This window comes from Schistocerca piceifrons, chromosome 3 (assembly GCF_021461385.2).
Source record: "Schistocerca piceifrons isolate TAMUIC-IGC-003096 chromosome 3, iqSchPice1.1, whole genome shotgun sequence".
Classification (NCBI taxonomy): domain Eukaryota; kingdom Metazoa; phylum Arthropoda; class Insecta; order Orthoptera; family Acrididae; genus Schistocerca; species Schistocerca piceifrons.
The window spans coordinates 272,717,683-272,743,640 of record NC_060140.1 but is presented as its reverse complement, the minus strand read 5'-3'; positions in this window follow the sequence as shown (position 1 = coordinate 272,743,640).

The window sequence follows — 25,958 nt, the reverse complement described above, 5'->3', positions numbered from 1 at the left end:
CAGATAAAGTGGAGTATCGTGGGTAACTCATTTTTGGCAATATCGGAATTGTTCAAACAGCCGCAGGCCAATCTGGAATACTTCTTCGTCCATAAATCTCTCTCTGCTAGTTCTTTTATCTCGACTAATACAATGTAAATAATGCAGTGTTGTGTACTACTTCATACAGGAATGGCGAGGAGAGATGGGCTACAGAATGATGCAGCGCCTGTAGTAGGGAGCCGCGCGGGATTAGCCGAGCGGTCTGAGGCGCTGCAGTCATTTTACCCGCCGTTATGTAGAAAGGAGTGACACCGCCAGCAGTCGACCAATGATGTAAACGCCCAGAAGATGACCGCTACGTCGGGTTGAAACCGGTTAGCGGTGTGGTTATAATAAATGCGATTAAGACTGTTTTTGAATAATTGAGTAACAACAAACGCCGGAACGAAGATGCGGAACGCAAGACCAGAGAAGACGGTGAGGAAACGGCGGCCCATGATACGCGGAATTGGAGTGTGCCGCGATGGGCACGCCCCCTTGCAAGACGTGAATAAAGGCGACTCTCCTGCTAGCTTCGGCCGCTCAGATCGGCCCGAGTCTGCAACATGATCAGTGCTACACTGTCAGATTGTCGTGATCCGTATCAAGTGTTTCCTTGGACTAACTGTATAGCAAGAACTGTACTGTTTCCATGTCGCCTCTCGCTAGAGACATTTGCTATAAAGAAAATATTGTCAGTTTGCTTTCTAGAAATAAAACTACTAATGTTGTTTGATTGAATTGTTGTGTAGCATTCCGAGAACGATGCATCCCGTAGGCACCCTATAAGCAAAGAGTGGGCAAGATCCCACACATGTATTACAGCTTTCTCCAAGTGTTACGAAGAAAATTTACGAAAGAACAAACAGCAATAAAGAGAGTCGTGCAGGGTGAGGCTCTCGCTAATAAGAAGTCAGAAGAATTATTACTAAAAAAATGCGCATTAATACAGTTAATTACTACAACATAAGGGTGGGAAGACTGCAAGACTATACGAGGTGCGGCTAGAAAAAAACCGGACTGATGCTGGAAAAAACATTTATTTACAATTATTTGCAATTTCATGTTATCTCCTTCAATGTACTCTCCTCCTCGGTCTCTACACCGCTCCATACGAATTTTCCACTTTTCATAGCAATGCTGCAGATCATTTTCGGTAAGTCCATACATTACTTCCGTCGCTTTTTCTTTTACTGCTTCAACAGTCTCAAATCTAGTTCCTTTCAAAGCTGACTTGACTTTAGGGAAAAGAAAAAAGTCACAGGGGGCCAAATCAGGTGAGTAGGGTGGATGATCTAAGATGGGAATGTTGTGTTTTGCCAAAAACGTCTTCACTGACAACGCACTGTGAGCTGGGGCATTGTCTTGGTGAAGGATCCATGACTTTTTTCTCCACAAATCGTTCCGTTTTCTCAGTACTCGCTCACGTAGGGTAGCCAGGACGCTAATGTAGTAATGCTGATTCACTGTTTGTCCCTCTGGTACCCAATCAATGTGCACAATCCCTTTGATGTCAAAAAAAAAAAAACAATCATCATTGCCCTGAATTTCGATTTTGACATTCGTGCTTTTTTTTGTCGTGGAGAACCAGGAGTTTTCCAATGCATCGATTGGCGTTTAGTTTCGGGATCGTAAGTAAAAAACCACGATTCATCGCAAGTAATAACATTTTGTAAGAAGGTGGGATCACTTTCAATGTTTTCCAGGATGTCAGAACAAATCATTCTTCGGCGTTCCTTCTGTTCAATTGTGAGACACTTTGGAACCATTTTTGAACACACTTTGTTCATGTTGAAACTTTCATGAAGAATCTGCCTAACACTTTCCTTGTCAACTCCTGTTAACTCAGACACCGCTCTGATTGTTAAACAGCGATCTTGTCGAACAAGTTTACCGATTTTTTCAATGTTTGCATCAGTTTTTGCTGACAATGTTCTGCCAGTGCGAGTGTCATCACTGGCGTCTTCGCGGCCATCTTTAAATCGTTTAAACCACTCAAACACTTGTGTTCGCGATAAACAATCATCGCCGTACACTTGTTGTAACATTACAAACGTTTCACTTGCAGATTTTCCTAGTTTGAAACAAATCATGCTGTTCTTTCTGTAACTCAACATTTTCCGACGCACAGACAGAACGTCAACTACTTAAAACAGCTGCCACGGGCAGACTGAGTGCAGGAGGCAGATGAAACTCGAGCAGTAGGCGGAGCGAGAGTCACGTGACAGGCCACGCGACTTTCAGCCTTATTGCATTCGTTTTATTGTTTCACCAGTACTAGTCCGGTTTTTTTCTAGCCACACCTCGTAGTGATAACGGGTGACCAAACACATAATACCATACTGGATTTGAAGGAAAGCCACAGAATTTTCCGTTAGTAGCTATTTACATGAGTGGTTACCCGAATCGGACCACGATATTATAGGTACAGTAGTTCCAGACACTATTCTTAGCTCTTTAAAATCACTGGCCAGCAACTCGAATATTTAAAAGTATTGAATGACGATTACAGGCTGAGTACAACCCACAATCAGATCGTGCCTAAACTACATCAGTATTGAATCCCAACGCCGCGGATGAGTGGTAGCAACTGTATACCAGAAACCGCAGTTGCAAGATATGCATTGCAGCAACCGCATGAGTCTCAAACATCAATTGCGGGACAGCAAGATGTCCCAAGTCTCTGATTTCCTTCTGTCTCCTCAGCTCATACGCGAAGATTTCCAAAGAATGGAGCGAGCGCGAAGACTGGTTAATGAAAGCCAAACCCAAGATGCCTTCACTCCAAGAGTGTCTATCACGTAATTGACCCTAATACTTCTGTGCTGCTCCGCTCCAGAGTTCGACATTATAATTCCGTGCAGCCGTCCGCAATGGCTGGGCGGTTCTAGGCGCTTCATTCTACATCTACATCTACATTGATACTCCGAGAGCCACCCAACGGTGTGTGGCGGAGGGCACTTTACGTGCCACTGTCATTACCTTCCTTTCCTGTTCCAGTCGCGTATGGTTCGCGGGAAGGACGACTGTCTGAAAGCCTCCGTGCGCGCTCTAATCTCTCTAATTTTACATTCGTGATCTCCTCGGGAGGTATAAGTAGGGGGAAGCAATATATTCGATACCTCATCCAGAAACGCACCCTCTCGAAACCTGGCGAGCAAGCTACACCGCGATGCAGAGCGCCTGTCTTGCAGAGTCTGCCATTTGAGTTTATTAAACATCTCCGTAACGCTATCACGGTTACCAAATAACCCTGTGACGAAACGCGCCGCTCTTCTTTGGATCTTCTCTATCTCCTCCTACAGACCGATCTGGCACGGATCCCACACTGATGAGCAATACTCAAGCATAGGTCGAAGGAGTGTTTTGTAAGCCACCTCCTTTGTTGATGGACTACATTTTCTAAGCACTCTCCCAATGAATCTCAACCTGGTACCCGCCTTACCAACAATTAATTTTATATGATCATTCCACTTCAAATCGTTCCGCACGCATACTCCCAGATATTTTACAGAAGTAACTGCTACCAGTGTATGTTCCGCTATCATATAATCATACAATAAAGGATCCTTCTTTCTATGTATTCGCAATACATTACATTTGTCTATGTTAAGGGTCAGTTGCCACTCCCTGCACCAAGTGCCTATCCGCTGCAGATCTTCCTGCATTTCGCTACAATTTTCTAATGCTGCAACTTCTCTGTATACTACAGCATCATCCGCGAAAAGCCGCATGGAACTTCTGACGTTATCTACTAAGTCATTTATATATATTGTGAAAAGCAATGGTCCCATAACACTCCCCTGTGGCACGCAAGAGGTTACTTTAACGTCTGTAGACGTCTCTCCATTGATGACAACATGCTGTGTTCTGTTTGCTAAAAACTCTTCAATCCAGCCACACAGCTGGTCTGATATTCCGTAGGCTCTTACTCTGTTTATCAGGCGACAGTGCGGAACTGTATCGAACGCCTTCCGGAAGTCAAGAAAAATAGCATCTACCTGGGAGCCTGTATCTAATATTTTCTGGGTCTCATGAACAAATAAAGCGAGTTGGGTCTCACACGATCGCTGTTTCCGGAATCCATGTTGATTCCTACAAAGTAGATTCTGGGTTTCCAGAAATGACATGATACGCGAGCAAAAAACATGTTCTAAAATTCTACAAGAGATCGACGTAAGAGATATAGGTCTATAGTTTTGCGCATCTGCTCGACGACCCTTCTTGAAGACTGGGACTATCTGTGCTCTTTTCCAATCATTTGGAACCCTCCGTTCCTCTAGAGACTTGTGGTACATGGCTGTTAGAAGGGGGGCAAGTTCTTTCGCGTACTCTGTGTAGAATCGAATTGGTATCCCATCAGGTCCAGTGGACTTTCCTCTATTGAGTGATTCCAGTTGCTTTTCTATTCCTTGGACACTTATTTCGATGTCAGCCATTTTTTCGTTTGTGCGAGGATTTAGAGAAGGAACTGCAGAGCGGTCTTCCTCTGTGAAACAGCTTTGGAATCGAGCGACCGCTACGGTTGCAGGTTCGAATCCTGCCTCGGGCATGCATGTGTGTGATGTCCTTAGTTTGGTCAAGTTTAAGTAGTACTAAGTTCTAGGGGACTGATGACCTCAGATGTTATGTCCCATACTGCTCAGAGCCATTTGAACCATTTTTTGAATTCCGTGCACCTTCTTCCGCCAATCTGAAGGCTAGGTCTAAATCTACAGCCCGAAGGGAAGTTTAATAACGAAGTTACGTACCCACCTATGGAAATTATCTGAACGAAGCAATAGGCAGTATTCCCACGCACAGAAAAATGAGCACCCAAATGTTTCCCAGGCTCGAGGCCAGAATGGCACTTTACACCCCCACAAAACAGAAAACAAGGCACATTCCAGTGTGGTGTCTGCTTCTCACTCAGTGTATCAAGATGCTAACGCAGCTTAGGAAGGCACCCTTTTAGCAAAAAACTGCTGTCATGTTTTCTATGACCAGAGGGCGTCCTCTGAGAAGCATTACATATCGCAACCGAAAAGGAAACACTGCCCGCCTGTACCGTTTCTTGAGAGAATCCTGTAGCCTCATGTTCTATTCCCTTCCACAACCAGTGCGCTCCGCCGACAGCGTCATACCGGCTCCTGCTTATGAACCGTTCGGCAGCAAGGGTTGACTCTAGGCCGGCAGAGCTCTGCTGTGCTAGGAATCTCCTCTTTCGGATGGCTGCCAACTGAACCACAACGAACTTCGTCATTCCACTTGTTTCCATAGGTCACACAGAATGACAAAATTAACGTACAGTTGACGTTGCTAAGAAACATGCACTACACACTGTCGTGACGGAAGTAATAGAATACCTTCTAATAGCGTTTCGGACGTCCTTTTGCCCAGCGTCCTGCGGCAATTCGACGTGGCATGGACTCAACAAACCGTTGGAAGTCCACTGCGGAACTACTAAGCTAGATGCCTCTATAGCCCTCCATAACTGCGAAAGTGTTGCCGGTGCAGGATGTGGTGCACGAACTGACTTCTTGATTATATTCCTTAATTATTTGATGATATTCATATCCATTGCTCCAGGTTACCATATCATTTTCTCGAGTTGTCCAGAATGTTCTTCAAACCAGTCACGAATGGTTTCAGAAATTACTGCAACCAATCGTCGTTTTTTCTTCAATTTTTATTTATTCATGACCGGTTTCGAGTCGCCTGGCGATTCATCATAAAATGATACAATTTAGTTCGGAGTATTTTGGGGGTCGTGCATCTGTGGTAAATATAGAGACGAAAAAGTGAGCACTGTATGTGGGAAAAATATTAAGATTGTAAGATTAATTTGACGGTATTACTCACTGTTTTTATTCTTGTTTCAAGCACTGCTCTGGAAAACATAATGTATGGTTTCCAGTATCGTTAAATATCAGGTGAAACAGGCAATTCTCCACCGATGCCGACTCCCACGTACTTTACAAAATATAAACAAACCAAAGAGTTTTGTAGAGGCAGAGATTTTCTTTGCTCATTTTTCGTTTTGTGTGGGATTCATAATAAAATATGTATTTATAACATATAATGTAATATGTATGCGTGTATGTAATATATGTATGTGTATACATGTATATGTATATGTAATAAATATATATTTTATTATGAATGCCACACAAAACAAAAAATGAGAAAAGAAAATCTCTGCCTCCACAAAACTCTTTGGAGACAACAACAGCCTCACTCTTTGGTTTGTTTATCTTTTGTAAAGTACGTGGGAGTCGGCATCGGTGGAGAATTGCCTGTTTCACCTGATATTTAACGATACTGGAAACCATACATTATGTTTCCCAGAGCAGTGCTTGCAACAAGAATAAAAACAGTGAGTAATACCGTCAAATTAATCTTACAATCTTAATATTTTTCCCACATACAGTGCTCACTTTTTCGTCTCTATATTTGCCACAGATGCACGATCCCCACATACTCCAAACTAATTTGTATCATCTGATGATGAATCGCCAGACGACTCGAAACCGGTCATGAATAAATAAAAAATTGAAGAAAAAACGGCGATTGGTTGCAGTAATTTCTGAAACCTTTAACAAGACGGTCACAGTGTTCCAAATCCAGAATGGATAAGAGTTCAATCGCGAATGATTTTGAACTGGTTGCATGACGTCGCTGTTCGGGAACATAAAGTCTTTGAATAGTTGTAAATGGTCTCCAAGTAGCCTAACATAGCCGTTTATAGTCAATGATCGGTTCAGCAGGACCTGTGGACCCAGTCCATTCCACGTAAACACAGCCTACGCCATTATGGAGCTACCGTCAGTTTGCAAAGTCTTGTTGACAACATGAGTCCATGGCTTGGCCTGGTCTGCGCCACACTCGAATTAAACCATCAGCCCAAACCAACTGAAATCGGGACTCATGTGACCAGGCCACGGTATTCCAGTCGTCTAGGATGCAACCCATGAGGGTCACGAGCCCAGGAGAGGCACTGCAGGTTTTAGCAAAGGCACTCGCATCGGTCGTCTGCTGCCGTAGCCCATTAACGCCAAATTTCACCGGACTGTCCTAACGGACACGTTCGTCGTACGTCCCACATTCATTTCTGTAGTCATTTCTCGTAACGTTGCTGGTCTGTTACCACTGACACTGACACTGCTATCATTCCACTATTCTCAGTCGTCAAGTGAAGACCGTCGGCCATCTCTCCGTGGTGAGAGATAATGCCTGAAATTTTGTATTCTCGGCACACTCTTGACATGGTGGATCTCGGAATATTGGATTCCCCACCGACTTTCGAAATGGAATGACCCACGCGCCTAGCTCCAGCTGCCATTCCGTGTTCAAAATTCGTTACATTCCGTCATGCGGCCATAATCAGGTCGGACACCTTTTCTCATGAATCTCCTGAGTACAAATGCTCTGCCCTTTTACACCTTGTGTACGCGCATATCGCTCTATAATGACCTCAGTGTACGCACTATAATCTAAAAGATGTTACCAAGAAGAGATGAAGTGTACCTGTATATGGACAACATAATCCTTCATCGATCTGCCTGAATCAGTTTAGTATCACAAGCATAATTTAATTAGTTCCCAAATTTGCATATCAACATGAAGAAATGAATTAAAAATGAGAAAGGTCGCCTAGCCTTAGGCTGACATGTCTGAACCAGATATACTAATGATACCTCTCCAAAGTTGGCTGTTACTTTGTGGCTTTCATTATTTGATCTGTAATTCTCAGTATTCGATTTTTTCACTTATTGGCTAATACGTGTCTTCTGACAACATAAAATTTTGTACCTAGTTATCGATGACGAACAACGCAGTTGGTTTATTTGTCTGTTTGTGAGATGTTGGAGAAGTGGTCTTTGAATTTTGGCTGTGTTCACTAACCAGATTGTAGGTCAACTCACAACTTTTTCTTGTGTTTCTGGCGTGCTTGCAGTAAGGCTTGTCTTGCAGTTTGATGGAGCAGTTGCCTGTTTGCACCTTTGCTGTATGTAAAATGTACTTTGACGCAGTGCAGTGTGACCTCATTCGCAGTATAAATTTACTGGTCCTTCACGGGAATCCTGTGGAACATCTGTAACTATTTTCTTTGTTCGGCTCGCGAAACTGAGGGTAGAGAATGTCGTTGAAATTTCATGGCTTGCAATCGTTTCTCCTATGTGGGGAAATTTGTTTTGTACTTTGGTGAGAAGAGTAGATTTCAGTTTATGGTATAGAATCTACTTGTGTCTCATTCAACCAAGTGGAAGAACATTTAATTTCGTCACAGTCTCTATTAATGAGCCTACTTTAATATTTTGCTACTTATATCAATTTTGATTTTTTTTAGTTTTCTCACTTGTTGGAACTCGGGGTTTTTTATGGGCATTAATGTAACACGTGTTATCGTGATTTATTTATCTTTGGCAACAGTTACATCGATTTATACTTAATCGGTCTTTCAAATCAATTTTCTTTGCCTATCACGTTCCTTTCCAACCGAGTTTGTGCCAACTCGAACTTAGCAGTCAGCGTACCACCACTCAATGCGAAACTTACTGCTTGCGTTCAGCAGTTGGCAGAATTTTAAGAATTTATCACTGCAGTTAATATCAAAACTAGATTCAGTCGCTGTGAATATTGTACTTCTCATTTCTATACGAGATGTTTCAGCAACAAAAGGCAGTTGTAGGAAATACGCACCTGACCGACTGGCCTCAAAGTAAACCCTTGCACAAAAACGTTGTTTACTGCCTACGTAATTTTCTACAGACTGTTTGTAGTCGGTTCGTGTTATGATTTGAACCCTAAGTCTAAACATTGTATACAAGAGGGCATATCTTTTTCACTGAAGACTCGCGTACCTTGATGACTGCACGCCAGAAAGCTTTACGCCTGACCTAGGCCCGTCAACACCGACATTGGACAGTTGATGACTGGAAGCATGTTGCCTGGTCGGACGAGTCTCGTTTCAAATTTCATCGAGCGGATGGACGTGTACTGGTATGACGGCAACCTCATGAATCCTTGGTTCCTGCATGTCAGCAGGGGAGTGTTCAAGCTGGTGGAGGCTGTGCAATGATATAGGACGGGTGCGGTTGGAGTGATTGGGATCCCTGATACGTCTAGATACGACTGTGACAGGTGACACGTACGTATGCATCCTGTCTGATCACCTGTATCCATTCATGTCCATTGTGCATTCCGACGGACTTGGGCAATTCCAGTAAGATAATGTGACTGCCCACGCGTCCAGAATTGATACAGAGTCGCTTCAGGAACAATCTTATGAGTGTAAACACTTCTGCTGGCCACCAGACTCCCCAGACATGAACAATATTGAGCATATCTGGGATGCCTTGCAAAGTGCTGTTCAGAAGAGAACTCAACTCCCATGGACAGCCCTGCAGGATTCATGGTGTTAATTCACTCCAGGAATACTTTAGATATTATTCGAGTCCATGCCACGTCGTGTTGCGGCACTTCTACGCGCTCGCGGGGGCCCTGCACGATATTAGGCAGGTGTACCAGTTTCTATAGCTCTTCAGTGTAGTTCAAATCATATCAGGACTTACTTCCCCGGGTAATCTGTTTCCAGAACCTAGTGTGGACCTTACACTCTTTCTTAACTGGAAATATTTATTAGAACTATTTAAATGTGTCTTCCCAAAGTGTGGTATGTCACTTTAATGGGAATAGATAGAAAAGAGGCTTGCTGTGGGTGTAGCGACCAAATTAATTGTGAACGCTAAAGAAACAGAGTGGCGGCTGTGTGTAGCGGACCACGATTACTTTGCCTGCGAGGGTGGGTAGTTGGGTTGGGTTGTTTGGGGGAACAGACCAAACAGCGAGTTCATCGGTCTCATCGGATCAGGGAAGGATGGGGAAGGAAGTCGGCCGTGCCCCTTCAAAGGAACCATCCTGGCATTTAGGGAAATCACGGAAACCTAAATCAGGATGGCCGGACGCGGGGTTGAACCGTCGTCCTACCGAATGCGAGTCCAGTGTGATAACCATTGCGCCACCTCACTCGGTGTTGAGAAGTTACTAGGTGCAATACTAGTACGAGTAAGTCATTGCTGCTGCGTGGCTCGCGGAAGGCAAAAGAAAAGAGGAAAAACTGGACGGGATAACGAGACACGGTGGAAGAGAGTCGGGTTAGCAATTTGGCAGAGATAACTGCAAAAACCATTATTGTAGCTCAGCCATCTTTAATTTTTGAGAATTTTTGAACTCGAGCTGTAATTATTAGCCAGAAAGGAAAGCAGACATATACAGAAATACAAGTAAAACGCTGTAGTTAATCTGGAAAATACATTCAGAGTCAGTTCAAACTATAAGGTGTGTTTCATGAACATTATATTGATTAACACTTGACGCTTATACATTCAGAGTTTTGTCTTTTGCATAAATGAAGCGGACAGATGTGAATTGGGCATAGGCTTATGAACTTGCATATTTTACACGGTCAGTAGTTTATTAAATGAACTTTCGATGAAAAGAAAGTAATATACATTTTACTTGGGGAAATCTGGTACCATGTACCCAGTCAGCACTGCAAAATTATTACTGCACTGAAATCATCCCCTCGCTGTTCATGAATGACGATATTTGAAGTTTTAGCAAAAGAACCTCTGACCCTGCGAACAAGAGGCTGCCGTGCAGAGCACGCCGACGTTTACACCCATCTTGGACAGTTTAAAACAAGCAGTTATCGTTGACGCCATATGCACAGGGTGATCTGAAAAGCTTGTAAGGGTGTTGCATTGTAGCTTGAGTTGGGAAAGAATTGTTAAGAAAAAAATTCAATACAATGCGTCGTTTCCCACTTAATTTGCACAGAAGTTAACCGGTCAGACCGTTACACGCGTGAATTCTAGCAGCCTGCCAGAGACGGTGTCGTTAAATCTGTCTTCTGTTGGTTTCCTAAAACCGAACAAGAGAGCGATAGAAAAAAGGCTGAACTGTCTCGTGCGCTGTCATCTACGCTATGAGAACAACTGACACTATCTATGGCCGGCCAGTCGAATTCGCACGCGCAACAGTCTGGTTGGTCAACTTCAGTATTAGTGAACTCGGATACGGTGCAACGTAACGAATTTTTTCTTAACAGTTATTTCTCAGCTCAACCTGCCCTAAAACACCCTTACAGACCTTACAGACTGTTTCTTACCACCCTGTATATACACTGAAGAGCCAAAAAAACGGATACAGCTGCCTAATATCGTGTAGGACCCTGCGAGCACGCAGAAGTGCCGCAACACGACGTGGCATGGACTCGAATATATTTGAATTATTCCTGGAGTGAATTAACACTATGAATTCTGCACGGCTGGCCATAAATCCGTAAGAGTACCAGGCGATGGAGATTTCTTCTGAACAGCAAGTTGCAAGGTATCCCAGATATGCTCAATAATGTTCATGTCTGGGGAGTCTGGTGGCCAGCGGAAGTGTTTACACTCAGAAGAGTGTCCCCGGAGGGACTCTGTAGCAATTTTGGACGTGTGGACAGTCACACTATCTTGCTCGAATTTTCCAAGTCCGTCGGAATGCAAAATGGACATGAATGGATGCAAGTGATCAGACAAGATCCTTACGTACGACTCATCTGTCGCAGTCGTTTCTAGACGTATCAGGGGCCCTACATCACTCCGACTGCACACTCCCCATACCATTGCAGAGCCTCCACCAGCTTGAACAGTCCACTGCTGACATGCAGGGACCAAGGATTCATGAGGTTGTGTCCATACCAGTACACTTCCATCCGCTCGATATAATTTGAAACGAGACTCGTCCGACCAGGCATACACCATACTATGGCAGTGGAACATGGACTGTGGGAAAATCGGAACAGAAGAGGATCGAAGCATTTGAAATGTGGTGCTACAGACGAATATTGAAAGTTAGGTGGACTTATAAGGTAAGGAATGAGGAGGTTCCGGAGACAACCTGGGAGGAAAGGAATATATGGAAGACACTGACAAGAAGAAGGGACAGGACGATGTAACATCTATTAAGACACCAGGAAATAACTTCCGTGGTACTTGATGGAGCTGTAGAGGGCAAAAATTGTAGAGTAAGACTGATATTAGAATACATCCAGTAAATAGTTTAGGACGTAGATTGCAAGTGCTACTGTGGAATGAAGAGGTTGGCGAAGGAGCGGAAATCGTAGCGGGCAGCATCAAACTAGTCAGAAGACTGATGACTTAATAAAAGAAAGCGCCCAGGTATAAAAATCGATTCCATCGTAATTGAGGGCACATGATTTGTAATTTGCAAATGTCACGAGCAGGAACACGTCCACAGAAGGTGATAATAGTCATTCAGACTCAAGGCTATTAGATAGGCCGGACCCTCATCTATATCGATATAGCGGAAAGAGATATCGAGCGCTTTCTGACCGTGAAGACGATCGACCCTCATGTACCCTTCAGTCAGTTCCAAGACTTTCACTTATCATCTGAAAAAATCACTGCCTTGAACTCTACCAAAACGATTAACATATGCCTTTCTAGCTTATGAACAGCAGTCATCCAATGGGAAGAGGGTAAGTATTCCTGCAGCACACCTCGTATGCGAGGCTAAAGACTCTAACTATAAACGTACTAAATTAATGACAAACTGTAGTGATGTAACCATTATTACGCTCAACTGCTCACTAATTTTCAGTATACACAGCTGTACTCATACGAACGCGCAGTCGGAAATTTCGTACAAACATGGATAAGGGCAACTGAGTCAATATTTCACAACTAATGTGAAAAGCAGCGTAAGAGTGAATATTGAAATACACACCTATGAAACATAATTTGTCTTCGACATAGACTAAAAAGGGAGCGGTATGTAGGTTGCAGTTTATTTCCATTTTCCCAGCTAATACAGTTTCTTGAAACTTTCTAAGTTGGATTTTGCGACGCAGTTGGTGTCTATCTAATGGCGTCACCGAGTTAAAATATTCCGGCCTCTCAGTGACGCTCTCCCATGAGTCAAACAAACCCGAGGCCATTCGTGCTGCCTTGTCTTGTATATGTACAACCCCTTCTCTCTTATTCTGTAACGTACCTGTTTAATTATATAGCTAGCTTGGTCGACGGAAAATTGTACTCTTACGTCGCCTGTTACGTTTTTATGTGAATTTATATTGGACTTTTGCTATGGAAAATATCTCGGGTCACCACTTGAATTGACGTATCACTTAATTACCGTAAACATTTGCTTGGAAAGAAATAACAGTTAGTGGATAGGCCTCAGTTCAGGAAAAATTAATAAAGTTTTGATACACCTTGATAATTCTTGATTAATACTATAGGAGCATCAACTTTGGAAATTCTGGTAAATATACTAAAAATCATACACGTTTGAGCTATGCTGGGCTGGAAGTGTCTCGATATAGAATTGAATAAACAGTGGGTGAGCTATTGACCATTAGGAATGCATTTACTATACATTTATTTGATGACTAAATCTTTAAAAAGGGAAACACATGAACAAACTTAGATTTAGCAGAAAAATCTTAATCTATCATGGAGTGTTGGTACTGAATGCTGTTGGTAAAACGGTCTGAAAGGCATACATGAATAACGCTATCTTCTGAAATCGCGAGTGCGGTGGAAAAGATAAATTACACACACATGCGTTCAGACTAACCACTAATCATAAAGAGAAAGAAGTGGTTCAATAATTTAATAAGGGAAACAAGATTTAGATTTGCCTAAAGAGAAACTGAAACTATCCTCTATGGCTGACTATGTAAACGGAAAATTATTCTCAAATGTATAAAAATAAAACGACATTGCAATTAAGGATAATAAATATGAACTACGTCCTGTGAACAATTCTCTCAAACGGTAGGAGCCACCGAAAATCACTAATAACCACGTGGCTACCCACTACAAAGAGAAAACGATAAACTATAGCAAAAATGAACGACAAGATAAATCTCGAAATCAAACAATAAAGCTCGAAAATATACTTAAGAAAGGAAACTGATTCAGTTGCTATCATGGAATACTAAAGCAGAATCTCAGTAACAAAACACACTGTAATTGCTACAAACTATACACAAGGAAAACTCACTGAAATCTGTGCAGAACATCCCTATCTTTTTTTAATATGGCTACCGGAGGTTAAAACAATACGCACTGATCATAATCAGTCACAGTATTTATTCAGGAATCTAGTCACATTGCTAGATCCACGTGCCTTATGCTCCGCAATCCCAAAGTTACAGAGCACAGAGCCGGCCGGAGTGGCCGTGCGGTTCTAGGCGCTTCAGTCTGGAGCCGAGCGACCGCTACGGTCGCAGGTTCGAATCCTGCCTCGGGCATGGATGTGTGTGTGATGTCCTTAGGTTAGTTAGGTTTAATTAGTTCTAAGGTCTAGGCGACTGAAGACCTCAGAAGTTAAGTCGCATAGTGCTCAGAGCCATTTGAACCATTTGAACAGAGCACAAAGAAAACATTGCTATAAATTCTAGCCGGCCACTGTGGCCAAGCGGTTCTAGGCGCTTAGGTCTGGAACGGCGCTGCTGCTACGGTCGCAGGTTGGAATCTTGTCTCGGGCATAGATGTGTGTGATGTCCTTAGGTTGGTTAGGTATAAGTAGTTCTAAGTCTAGGGGATTGATGCCCGCAGATGTTAGGTCCCATAGCGCTTAGAGCCATTTTTTTGTTGATAAATTCTTAAAAATCGCCAAATAATTCTCAGTTCCTGCCTACGCTTGGTATCCCGAGTTATTCTATAACAGTTGAAAGCTACTAAGAAATCAATTAAGGGCTCAGTTAAGCAGAAACTTACACATTAAAAAATTACAACACTAAGGACTAAAACTAGATGTTACCTCTTCGTCGATTCCCAACGCAGTCAGGCTGCTCGCTACTCACCTACAGTCCCTACCATGGACCGGAAGCCGATGCACGGGCAATATACACTCTCTACCTGTGTCACGTTAACAAACGTGTCTCTTTGACCAAGAAAATTGGCTAAGTTGTCCCTACATTCAGGGAAGCTTACCCCACCTCCAAAGACATTTAGACTCTCCAATAGGCGACGAACGCCCTTCCAAACAGACAGTTACAGGGATGGAACATGGAAAACATAGGGTGACAACGCAAGTATTTGATGATTGTTTTTCTATATGAAATTAAACTCTTAATATGTATCTTGCTAATCTGGAAAACGACTTAGACGGGCCGGCCGGCGTGGCCGAGCGGTTCTAGGCGCTTCAGTCTGGAACCGCGCGACCGTTACGGTCGCAGGTTCGTATCCTGCCTCGGGCATGGATGTGTGTGATGTCCTTAGGTTAGTTAGGTTTAAGTAGTTCTAAGTTCTAGGCGACTGATGACCTCAGATGTTAAGTCCCATAGTGCTTAGAGCCACTTGAAGCCACTCAACACATGTCCCAGGCCTCGCCTCAAGTTGTTTGTATATCGGTGATTCACCATACAACGTAACATCCCACACCATATAATACTATAAGTGGTCTGGGGTAACATGGTGCGTCTCCCTACCAAGAAATCCTCAATGTAGGCACGAATTTCGTTTGATTCCCCATGCGATCGTACTTTCAATTATGATCATAGTTATGGTTCTGAATCAAATGCCTTTCGGAAGGCATGAGATACTGAATCTAACTGCCTGCCTTCATCCACGGCTTTCAGGATGAAAAGAAAACGAGCTGAGCTTCGCATGACCGGTGTTTTTAGAGTCCTTGCAGATTGGCGTGGAGGAGGTAATTATCTTCGAAGAAAAGAAGGTAGGTTACGGTCTAAGGTCCCGTCGACATCCAGGTCATTAGAAACGGATTAATATATTACGTCTGAGCTCCCATACGTTGTAATTTTCTACAACATATGGATGCCAGTGATACCGGATGGAAATTTGTGTATCATTTCTGGCATGCGTCTTTTAGACTGGTGTGACTTTCTCCCAACTATTCGGCAAAGATTTTTGTTCGACGTTTCTTCGGTATATTGGTATTAAAATAGGCATGAACTCTGCCACAAATTGTCTATAAAATCTGATATGAATTCCATCGGGCTCTGAAGCTTTATACAGCTTAAGGGGTTTCAGCTATTTCTGAACGCCACTGAAACTGGTGTGTATAACGTATATCTTTCATCTTTCCTGTGGTACGAGAAGTAAACAGGAGAAATTGTACTGCATTTTCCTTTCTACGTCAACATTTTAAAACGGAGTTCATCGCATATTTTTGATTTGCGATCCCCAGTTCCAGTTGCAGTGTCATCCATGAGTGTCTGGACACTACCTTTCGTGCCACTGACTGCCTTTACGTATGACTAGAATTTCTTAGGATTTTGTGATAGGCCTTTTGAGAAGATGCTGCAGTTGTCACTGAAGGTTTCAAGCATAGCCCTATCTACAGCCTAACGCCTTTCATTCAGCATTTCCTTACCAACATACCTATGTTTTGCATTACACTTATTATGCACTAATCGTTGCTCATCTCTTTAAAGGTTCTTTACAGAGGCTCTTTACCAAAGACCGTCCCTCCCATCGCGAACTAGTCTACAAGGTATATTCGAATTAGTGGCATGTGACGTTCGGCCTACTTTTAATGCAACTGTTGTGTTTTGCTTCTTGATGTGCATTTAAATTTCTGCTGATGTGTGGAATTACGATGAGAAAGATTAATGAAACAAAGTGTAATCATACAAAGGAAGTCGTTCACGTGTCATCCAGTCACGTTTATGGAAGTTTATCTGCCGCCTTCGAGACGCTTACTCAGTGCGACCGTAATGACCTCTTACAGCAGACGCCTGCCAAATCGACTTGAATAAGACAGCAATCACAAAAAAATATAGGCCCAAGCCGAATCAGACGTAACATTTGCGAAAACTGGTGAATGGCTGGCGCCATTTTACGCGGAGTGTGTTTCTAAATTCCTCTCACAGAATCCGTCGAGGGCGCTAGCTAGCTAACGATTTGAGTTGGAGACTAAGTATGTAGGCAGAGAAATTCTGCGCTACAGGAACGTACGTGTAAGACAATGACTAATTTTTATATTTGCAACAAACTAATTTGGTAACGTAGCACAGTGCTGACAGCTGTTCTGGTAGAAAAACAGATTGTGGAACTCCTTTGTACGAGGAGGCACGGAGTGCGTAATTTGGCATATAATACTGTATTGTATGTAACATAACAGTTTTCATTGGTATTATGTTACCGAAATCGGCAGCACTATGTAACGCTCACCTCTACACCCAGTGACTAGTACTGTAGTGAGAAATGTTGGGCGATAACCCAAGTCATGTCCTACAGGGAGTATTATAATGAATCCTATGCACATTCCCAAAACGAAGGAAGAAAGGAAGTTTAGTGTTGAACGTTCAGTGGACAGCAAGGTTATTAGAGACGGAGCACAGGCTCGGATGTTGAAGGAAATCGGCCGTGCACTTGTCGGAGGAACCATAACTGTATTTGCGTGGAGATATTTAGGGAAATAACTGGAAAACTAGCTCTGGATGGCTGGACGGGGATTTGAACAGGCGTCCTCCCGAGTTTGAGTCTGGTATGCTAACGGTGACGTCACTTCTATCTGCCCCAGTACGATTGCAACAGTCTGCTGTCTGTGCACGAGAAGGAACCCTCAACTGGTGTCTCCCGTAGACATGTTCCCTTCCTCTAATCTACCTACTTTTCTGGAGAATGAAGGCCAGCCCCACAGAATCATGGATTATGCAAACAGCGGTCGTGTGAAACTCGCCTCGCTCTGTTCGTTCGTCTGGAAGGCTACGATGCAGCTACTCATTATCGTTTAGTCACCAAAACTGGAGGTAACCGAAAATCCGAGCAGCATTGTGTCTGGATGCAGGAGTTTGCAACGTATAGACCTCGACACGTAGTTCTCACAGTTGCGAAATCGTCGAATGTAAAAGTAACTACCTCAGTGGTGTTTTACAGGGTCGTTACTACACACGACACATATAAATGACCTCTTGGATAACGTACAAAGCTCCGAGAGGCTTTTCGCGGTTAATGCTGTTGAATAAAGGGAAGCAGCAAAGCCAGAAAACTTGAGCGAATTATCCTGCGAAGGATCATCGTACAGGGACTGGTATTGACACTAGGCGTAGACAAACCCAACATTGCGCGTAAGTGGGTGGGAAGAGTGTCCTCATCACGTACAGCGATACAAAACTGTCAGGGTAGGGATATAAGCATGGGATTGTCGTGAGAGGATAGCACTCACAAATGTTCAAATGTGTGTGAATTCCTAAAGTACCAAACTGATTAGGTCATAGGTCCCTAGACTTACACTCTACATAAATTAACTTATGCTAAGAACACACACACCCATGCCCACGGGAGGACTCGAACCTCCGACGGGAGGGCCGCGCAGTCCGTGACATAACGCCTCAAACCACGCGGCCACTCCGCGCGGCTAGCATTCACATCAGGACGCTGTTGTACGGGTTAGTGTTGCGATCCTTCGTAGTATTCTCCTAATATTAAGGTCCGCCGATGCAATCTCTTACGGCTGTTCTTTGGATACAGGAGTAGTTGGTTCAAATGGCTCTGACCACTATGGGACTTAACAGCTATGGTCATCAGTCCCCTAGAACTTAGACCTACTTAAACCTAACTAACCTAAGGACATCACACAACACCCAGTCATCACGAGGCAGAGAAAATCCCTGACCCCGCCGGGAATCGAACCCGGGAACCCGGGCGCGGGAAGCGAGAACGCTACCGCACGACCACGAACTGCGGACATACAGGAGTAGTTCGACGGCCATGGCGGATTATGAGCTGCGAAGTGACGGACAGAAAACACGATTGGGCGCCGCCAAGAGCCCCAGCGTCTAAATGGACACTGCTGCCATAAACTTGTTACTGGAAATGAGGCCAAGGATCGTCAACTGAATTGTGGAGTAATATGTGGCCCAATTGCGTCATTATTCCCTCTGAATGCTGGATTCTTTCCAATACAATTTCCGTTTTTTGTAAGTAAATAACTGGTCCACCACAAGAGACAACCCGATCCCGATCCATCGACTTCGCATCCCGGTAGCAGTCATGGGGGGGAGAGATTCATCAAGCGAGACCAGGCCGCCCTGCAGCGCCCAGCTTCCGTGCGAGATCGACAGACGTTACCCAGCTTCTCTGCAGTAACTAATTGTGAAAAAACTGAAGAAGGAGATTGTAATTTAAATTCAGAGATTTCAGTCAAGTATAATATGAAGAAAAAATGCAGTGAGCATGTGGCATCGTTGGCCGGGAGGCCCCATCCGGGGTAGTTCGGCCGCCAAGTGCAAGTCTTACTTCAGTCGACGCCACACTGCGGGACTTGCGCGCCGGTGATGAGGATGAAACGATGATGAGGACAACACGACACCAAGTCCCCGAGCGGAGAATATCTCCAACCCGGCCGGGCATCGAACCCGGGTCCGGTTGCACGGGAGGCGAGCACGTTACCACCCAGCTAAGCAGGCTGACATTATTATGAACAACACTTACTTGACTAAAAGATTCATGATCAGACCGATGTTTTATAGTGATACATACACAGTCCAGTCACGTTAATGTGACCATCACTTATATAGATGACAACGTGCAATAACCACCCACAGATGGTAGATGACAGCACCAGAAATGGAGAGTACATAAATCGAGTAGCGAGTCTGGGGAACGGAGGGGGGGGGGGGGGGGGGGGGTAACCGGATAACAAACGCAGTCGTTGTCATGCGAAAAGGGGCGATTTATCTGACGTCCAAAACGCCATGATCACTGGCTTCTGGGCCAAGGGGGCAAGCATTTCCGAGACAGTTAAATCGGCAAATTTGCCACGTGTTGCCGGGGTTAAAGTATTCAGTGCATGGCAAAGCGGCGCTATACGAAAGCGGCGCCGAGGCAACTATGGTATGCCACGAGGCATACAACGGATCAAGACAAGCGTCTATCTGTCCTAGGCGATCATGTTCATCCCTGCATGCAGTTTGTTTTTCTTCGGAACGATGACCTTTACCGGCAGGACCATGATGACTGCGGAGATGTGTACGGACGAACATACATCCAACTGTTGACTGCCTAGGTGAACCTAGCGGCTACCAACTCCGTCACCTCAGCGACCGTTCAACGCCAGCCAGTGCGGCCGAGCGGTTCTAGGCGCTTCAGTTTGGAACCGAGCGACTGCTACGGTCGCAGGTTCGAATCCTGCCTCGGGCATGGATGTGCGTGATGTCCTTAGGTTAGTTAGGTTTAACTAGTTCTAAGTTCTAGGGGACTGATGACCTCAGAGGTTAAGTCCCATAGTGCTCAGAGCCATTTGAACCATCTGACCGTTCAACGAACGTCGCCGTTTTTGGACCTCTGCAGCAGGCCCCTCATTCATACAGCCATGTGGACTGTCATTCATCAGTGACGAAGGGTGGAATTAGCACGGCAGCACCACAACTGCACGTCCACTCAGTGGCGACAAGTGGCCTTTATGTTCCCTCAGACAGATGGCCGTTGGCAATTTGGACGTGAAACGTCTGAACGCAAACATGCTGCGTCAGAAGAGCCAGGCCAGAGGGCTTTCCCTGGATGATCTCGCTATCATGGAAGGCACAACAGATCAATACAAGCATGTATCTGTCCTAGAGGACCATGTTCACCCCTACATACAGTTTGTTTTTACTCGGAATGATGACCCCTACTGGCAGGACCATGCAACGTTTGATACAGCTCACGTGGTTTGAAGAGCACCAAGATGAGTCTGAGGTATTCCCCTAGCCACCAATCCAGATTCTTTGCGACAGCTGGATCAGACTGTTCACGCCATGGGTCCTCAACTAAGATGCCTAGCGCTGCTAGTCACTGCGCTGGATTCGGCAAGTATCCACACCCCTGTTGGTACCTTGCAGAACCTCATCGACTCTCTTCTGGCACATCTCGCAGCGGTCCGCCCTGCGGAAGGTGGTTATTCAGGCTTTTGACAAGTCGTCATATTACTGTGACTCGACAGTGTGTATTAAAACAGTGGATGGAAACATAGCAACCAATGTGTGTTATTCTGTCACTAACGTTTTATTACAGGGGGAATTGTTTCATTCGTCGTACATAGAGAGCACTCTTATACCTTCTTGCCGCAATTTGCGTCTGTTTAACGCAGTGCTCTCCACGGTGTATACAGGGTGGTCCATTGATAGTGACCGGGCCAAATATCTCACGAAATAAGCATCAAACTACAAAGAACGAAACTCGTCTAGCTTGAAGGGGGAAACCAGATGGCGCGATGGTTGGCCCGCTAGATGGTCCTGCCATAGGTCAAACGGATATCAACTGCGTTTTTTAAATAGGAACCCCCATTTTTTATTACATATTCGTGTAGTACGTAAAGAAATATGAATGTTTGAGTTGGACCACTTTTTTCGCTTTGTGATAGATGGCGCTGTAATAGTCACAAACGTATAAGTACGTGGTATCACGTAACATTCCGCCAGTGCGGACGGTATTTGCTTCGTGATACATTACCCGTGTTAAAATGGACCGTTTAACAATTGCGGAAAAGGTCGATATCGTGTTGATGTATGGCTATTGTGACCAAAATGTCCAATGGGTGTGTGCTATGTATGCTGCTCGGTATCCTGGACGACATCATCCAAGTGTCCGGACCGTTCCCCAGGTAGTTACGTTATTTAAGGGAACAGTGTTCAGCCACATGTGAAACGTCAGCCACGACCTGTAACAAATCATGGTGCCCAAGTAGGTGTTTTAGCTGCTGTCGCCGCTAATCCGCACAACAGTAGCAGACAAATTGCGCGAGAATCGGGAATCTCAAAAACGTACCATATTTCTGTGCACCAGAAATTGCATGGCGACGACTTTGAAGGTCGTGTACAGTTCTGCCACTGGTCACAAGAGAAATTACGGGACGATGACAGATTTTTTGCACGCGTTCTATTTAGCGACGAAGCGTCGTTCACCAACGTAACCGGCATAATACGGACTATTGGGCAACGGAAAATCCACGATGGCTGCGACAAGTGGAACATCAGCGACCTTGGCGGGTTAATGTATGGTGCGGCATTATGGGAGGAAGGATAAATGGCCCCCAGTTTATCGATGGCATTCTAAATGGTGCAATATATGCTAATTTCCTACGTTATGTTCTACCGATGTTACTACAAGATGTTTAACTGCATGACAGAATGGCGATGTACATCCAACATGATGGATGTTCAGCACATAGCTCGCGTGCGGTTGAAGTGGTATTGAATAGCATATTTCATGACAGGTTGATTGGTAACCGAAGCATGGCCCGCAGGTTCACCAGATCTGACGTCCCTGGATTTCTTTCTGTGGGGAAAGGATATTTGCTATCGTGATCCACCGACAACGCCTGACAACATGCGTCAGCGCATTGTCAATGCAAATGCGAACATTACGGAAGGCGAACTACTCCCTGTTGAGAGGAATGTCGTTACACGTATTGCCAAATGCATTGAGGTTGACGGACATCATTTTGAGCATTTAATTCATTACTGTGGTATTTACAGGTAATCACGCTGTAACAGCATGCGTTCTCAGAAATGATACGTTCACAAAGGTACATGTACCACATTGGGACAACCGAAATAAAATGTTCAAACGCACCTACATTCTGCATTTTAATTTAAAAAACCCACCAGTTATCAACTGTTTGTCTAAAATTGTGAGCCATATGTTAGTGACTATTACAGCGCCATCTATCACAAAGCGAAAAAAGTGGTCCAACTAAAACATTCATATTTCTTTACGTACTACACGAATATGTAATAAAAATGGGGGTTTCTATTTCAAAAACGCAGTTGATATCCGTTTGACCTATGGCAGCTCCATCTAGCGGGCCAACCATAGTGCCATCTGGTTTCCCTCTTCAAGCTAGACAAGTTTCGTTCTTTGTAGTTTTTTCGTTTGACGCTTATTTCGTGAGATATTTGACCCGGTCCACGGACCACCCTGTAGCAATTCACATGTGCATGATATGTAGGTTTGCATGTGGTCAGAGCCACGGCCTGTGTCGGCAAGTCTCGGCTGTAGTCGGTCGTTCTCGGAACTACAGCACGAGTTTGCATTTAGCAGTGCATTTGGTGCGGCATCTCGCGGTCGGCACGACCTCCAGCATTTACGCAGAATCGCCACGTCAGCGCTGATTAAATTTATTCATGGTGTAATGGAACTTCATAGATCCAGTGGTTGTTTGCAGAAAAAGAGGCAGTCCACCAGTGTGTCGTCCCAACTTTCAAAAATGTATGGAAATCACAGCAAGGCAGGATGAGGATTCTCAATACCTATTATGCAGTCGTATAATCTACAGGTACAGGTACCTCAGGTTTGTTATGGAATGGCGTTACAGTACCACGCAGAAAGAATTTTAAGAGTTAATGATGAAACAGCAGAAAAGTTAATGATCGACAGTCGATGTGTACGGAATTCAACCGATGCGTTGTCCCGTACGTCAAGAAGAACTTGATGCTAAAATTAGCAAGCATGCAGCACTTTATGAAACTGGTGATACGAATAGTAAATTTTCCGAAGTCTCACGCATAATTTGAGGGTCAATAACATCAGTTTTTGATGAAACTGAACGAAGAGTGTGGTGACGGTACACACTGAGGTGACAAAAGCCATGGGATGCACACACACAGACGGCGGTAATATCACATACACAAGGGCAGTGCATTGGTGGAGCTGTAATTTATACTCAGGTGATCCATGTGGAAAGGCTTCCGATGTGATTATGGCTGCATGGCGGGACTTAACACACTTTGAACGCGAAATTGTTGTTGAAGCTAGACGCATGGAACAATTTCGGAAATCGTTAGGGAATTCAATAGTCCGAGGTCCACAAAGGCACAGTGCGCCGAGAATACCAAATGTGAGGCATTATAATCACCACGTACAACGTAGTGGCCCATAGCCTTTACTTAACGATCGAGAGCAGCGGCGTTTGCGTAGAGTTGTCAGTGTTAACAGACAAACGACACTGCGTGAAATAACCCGCAGAAATCAATGTGGGATGAGCGACAAACGTATTCGTTATGACAGTGCAGCGAAATCTGGTGTTAACTGACTACGGCAGCAGACGATCGACACGAATGCTTTAGCTAACAGCACTACATCGCCTGCAGCGCCTCTCGTCGGTCCGTGACGATATGGGTTAGATCCTAAGATCCTACACAACTGGAAAACCGTGTTCTGGTCACGTGAGTCCCGATTTCAGTTGGTAAGAACTGATCACAGGGGTTCGAATGTGGCGCAGACCCCACGAAGCCATGGACACAAGTTGTCAACAAGGTACTGGTGCAAATTGGTGATGGCTCCAGAATGGTGTGGACTGTGTTTACATGGAATGGACTGCGTCCTATGGTCCAACTGAGCCAGTCATTAACTGGAAATGGTTATGTTCGTCTACTTGGGGACCATTTGCACCCATGCGTGGAATTCATGCTCCCAACCAACTATGTTATTTCGCGGGGCCACAATTGTTCGCGACTGGTTTGAAGAACATTCTGGACAATTCGAGGAAAAGATACGGGCACCCATACAGCCCGACTTGAATCCCATCGAACATCTATGGGACATAATCTAGAGGTCAGTTCGTTTACAAGATCCTTCACCTGCAAAACCTTCGCAATTACGGACTGCTACAGAGGAGCATGGCTGAAATTTCCGCAGGGGTTATATTAATGGGAACAACACTGGTTAAGTCAAGGGGCATGCCTGGAACGATTTTTCGATTTAAGACCCACTATTGTTGAATTTCTGAAGGAAAAAGGAAAGCAGGAGCGAAAGTTAAAATATCGAGAATGGACTGAAAACCTCACACTTTAAGTGGAATTGACTGCTCACTACCTACGGTCATAAGATCCAAGGTGAGAAACAACTTATTTATGATTTGTTGGGAATGTATTTAAATATAAAGTTCTCAAAAAAATGGGACCATTTCCCTGAGCTCACTGGCGTCATAGAAAACGCAAATTAGTACAATTCACTGTGGCGTTGAAAGAAGTGCAGGAATAGTTTTGTAAACATTTTTGGAGCACTCCCACTCTTTGGTCTGTTTTTGAGCTGTTTCAGTCGGAAGAGCTCCTGTACATGTGCTGAAGGAACAGATCGATCTGTAGTGCGGTCCCCCTTCAAAAGACAATCTACGTTTCTTTCCTCAGGAAGAGTTTCCACGTCTCCATAACGAGGCTCAAAACGTCATACAATGTTTCAGTCAACACATGTCGAGAGAACCGTTTTTCGATAATAAAACAAATGAGTCACGATTACGTGGTGACCCGAGTGACAAAAATCTGCGAAATTGTCTGTATCCGTCCATATTCCGACAGTTTGTACAAGATATTAATTTAATGATGTCCGAAAAATTTTTGTTTGTGATCTATGTTATTATGAAATATGAAATCAACTCGTAAGCAAGACGTTAAGTTTTCCTTACGCGATTGTAGCGCCATCTGAATTCGCCGCGTTCGTAGTTTCCTTCTCTTCCCCCTGTTACCGGTCAGGCAACGTGGCATTATAGCGGGAGAAATGTGCTTCCAAGTGACGGAACACAGTACAGAAACGAGAGCACTACATACATGCAGAATTCTTGGCTGCCCCTGATTTAAAGCAAAGAGTGACAGCAGAGTTTCTCAAACTTTTCCTCTGATGGAAAACTTGGAGAATTCTGGTACTCTGATAAAACACCTCGTTTACTTTAAAGGTTAATATAGTTGTAAAAAATGAGGAAAACTTGTTTCATTCAGTGATTACATCAATGTTTAATCATAAATGAAAAAAAAATGATTGCTAGTTCGGCAGTTGACACAAGGCAGACTTTTAGAATATACTATGATGCATCACAGCGGATGACGTCATTACTGCACTTGGAGACATGGCCAAATGCGATTAAAATAAGACGTGGGAGACTGAAGATCTGTACAAGGGCACTTGGTAGAAAAACAAGTCCACTCAAATTTACCG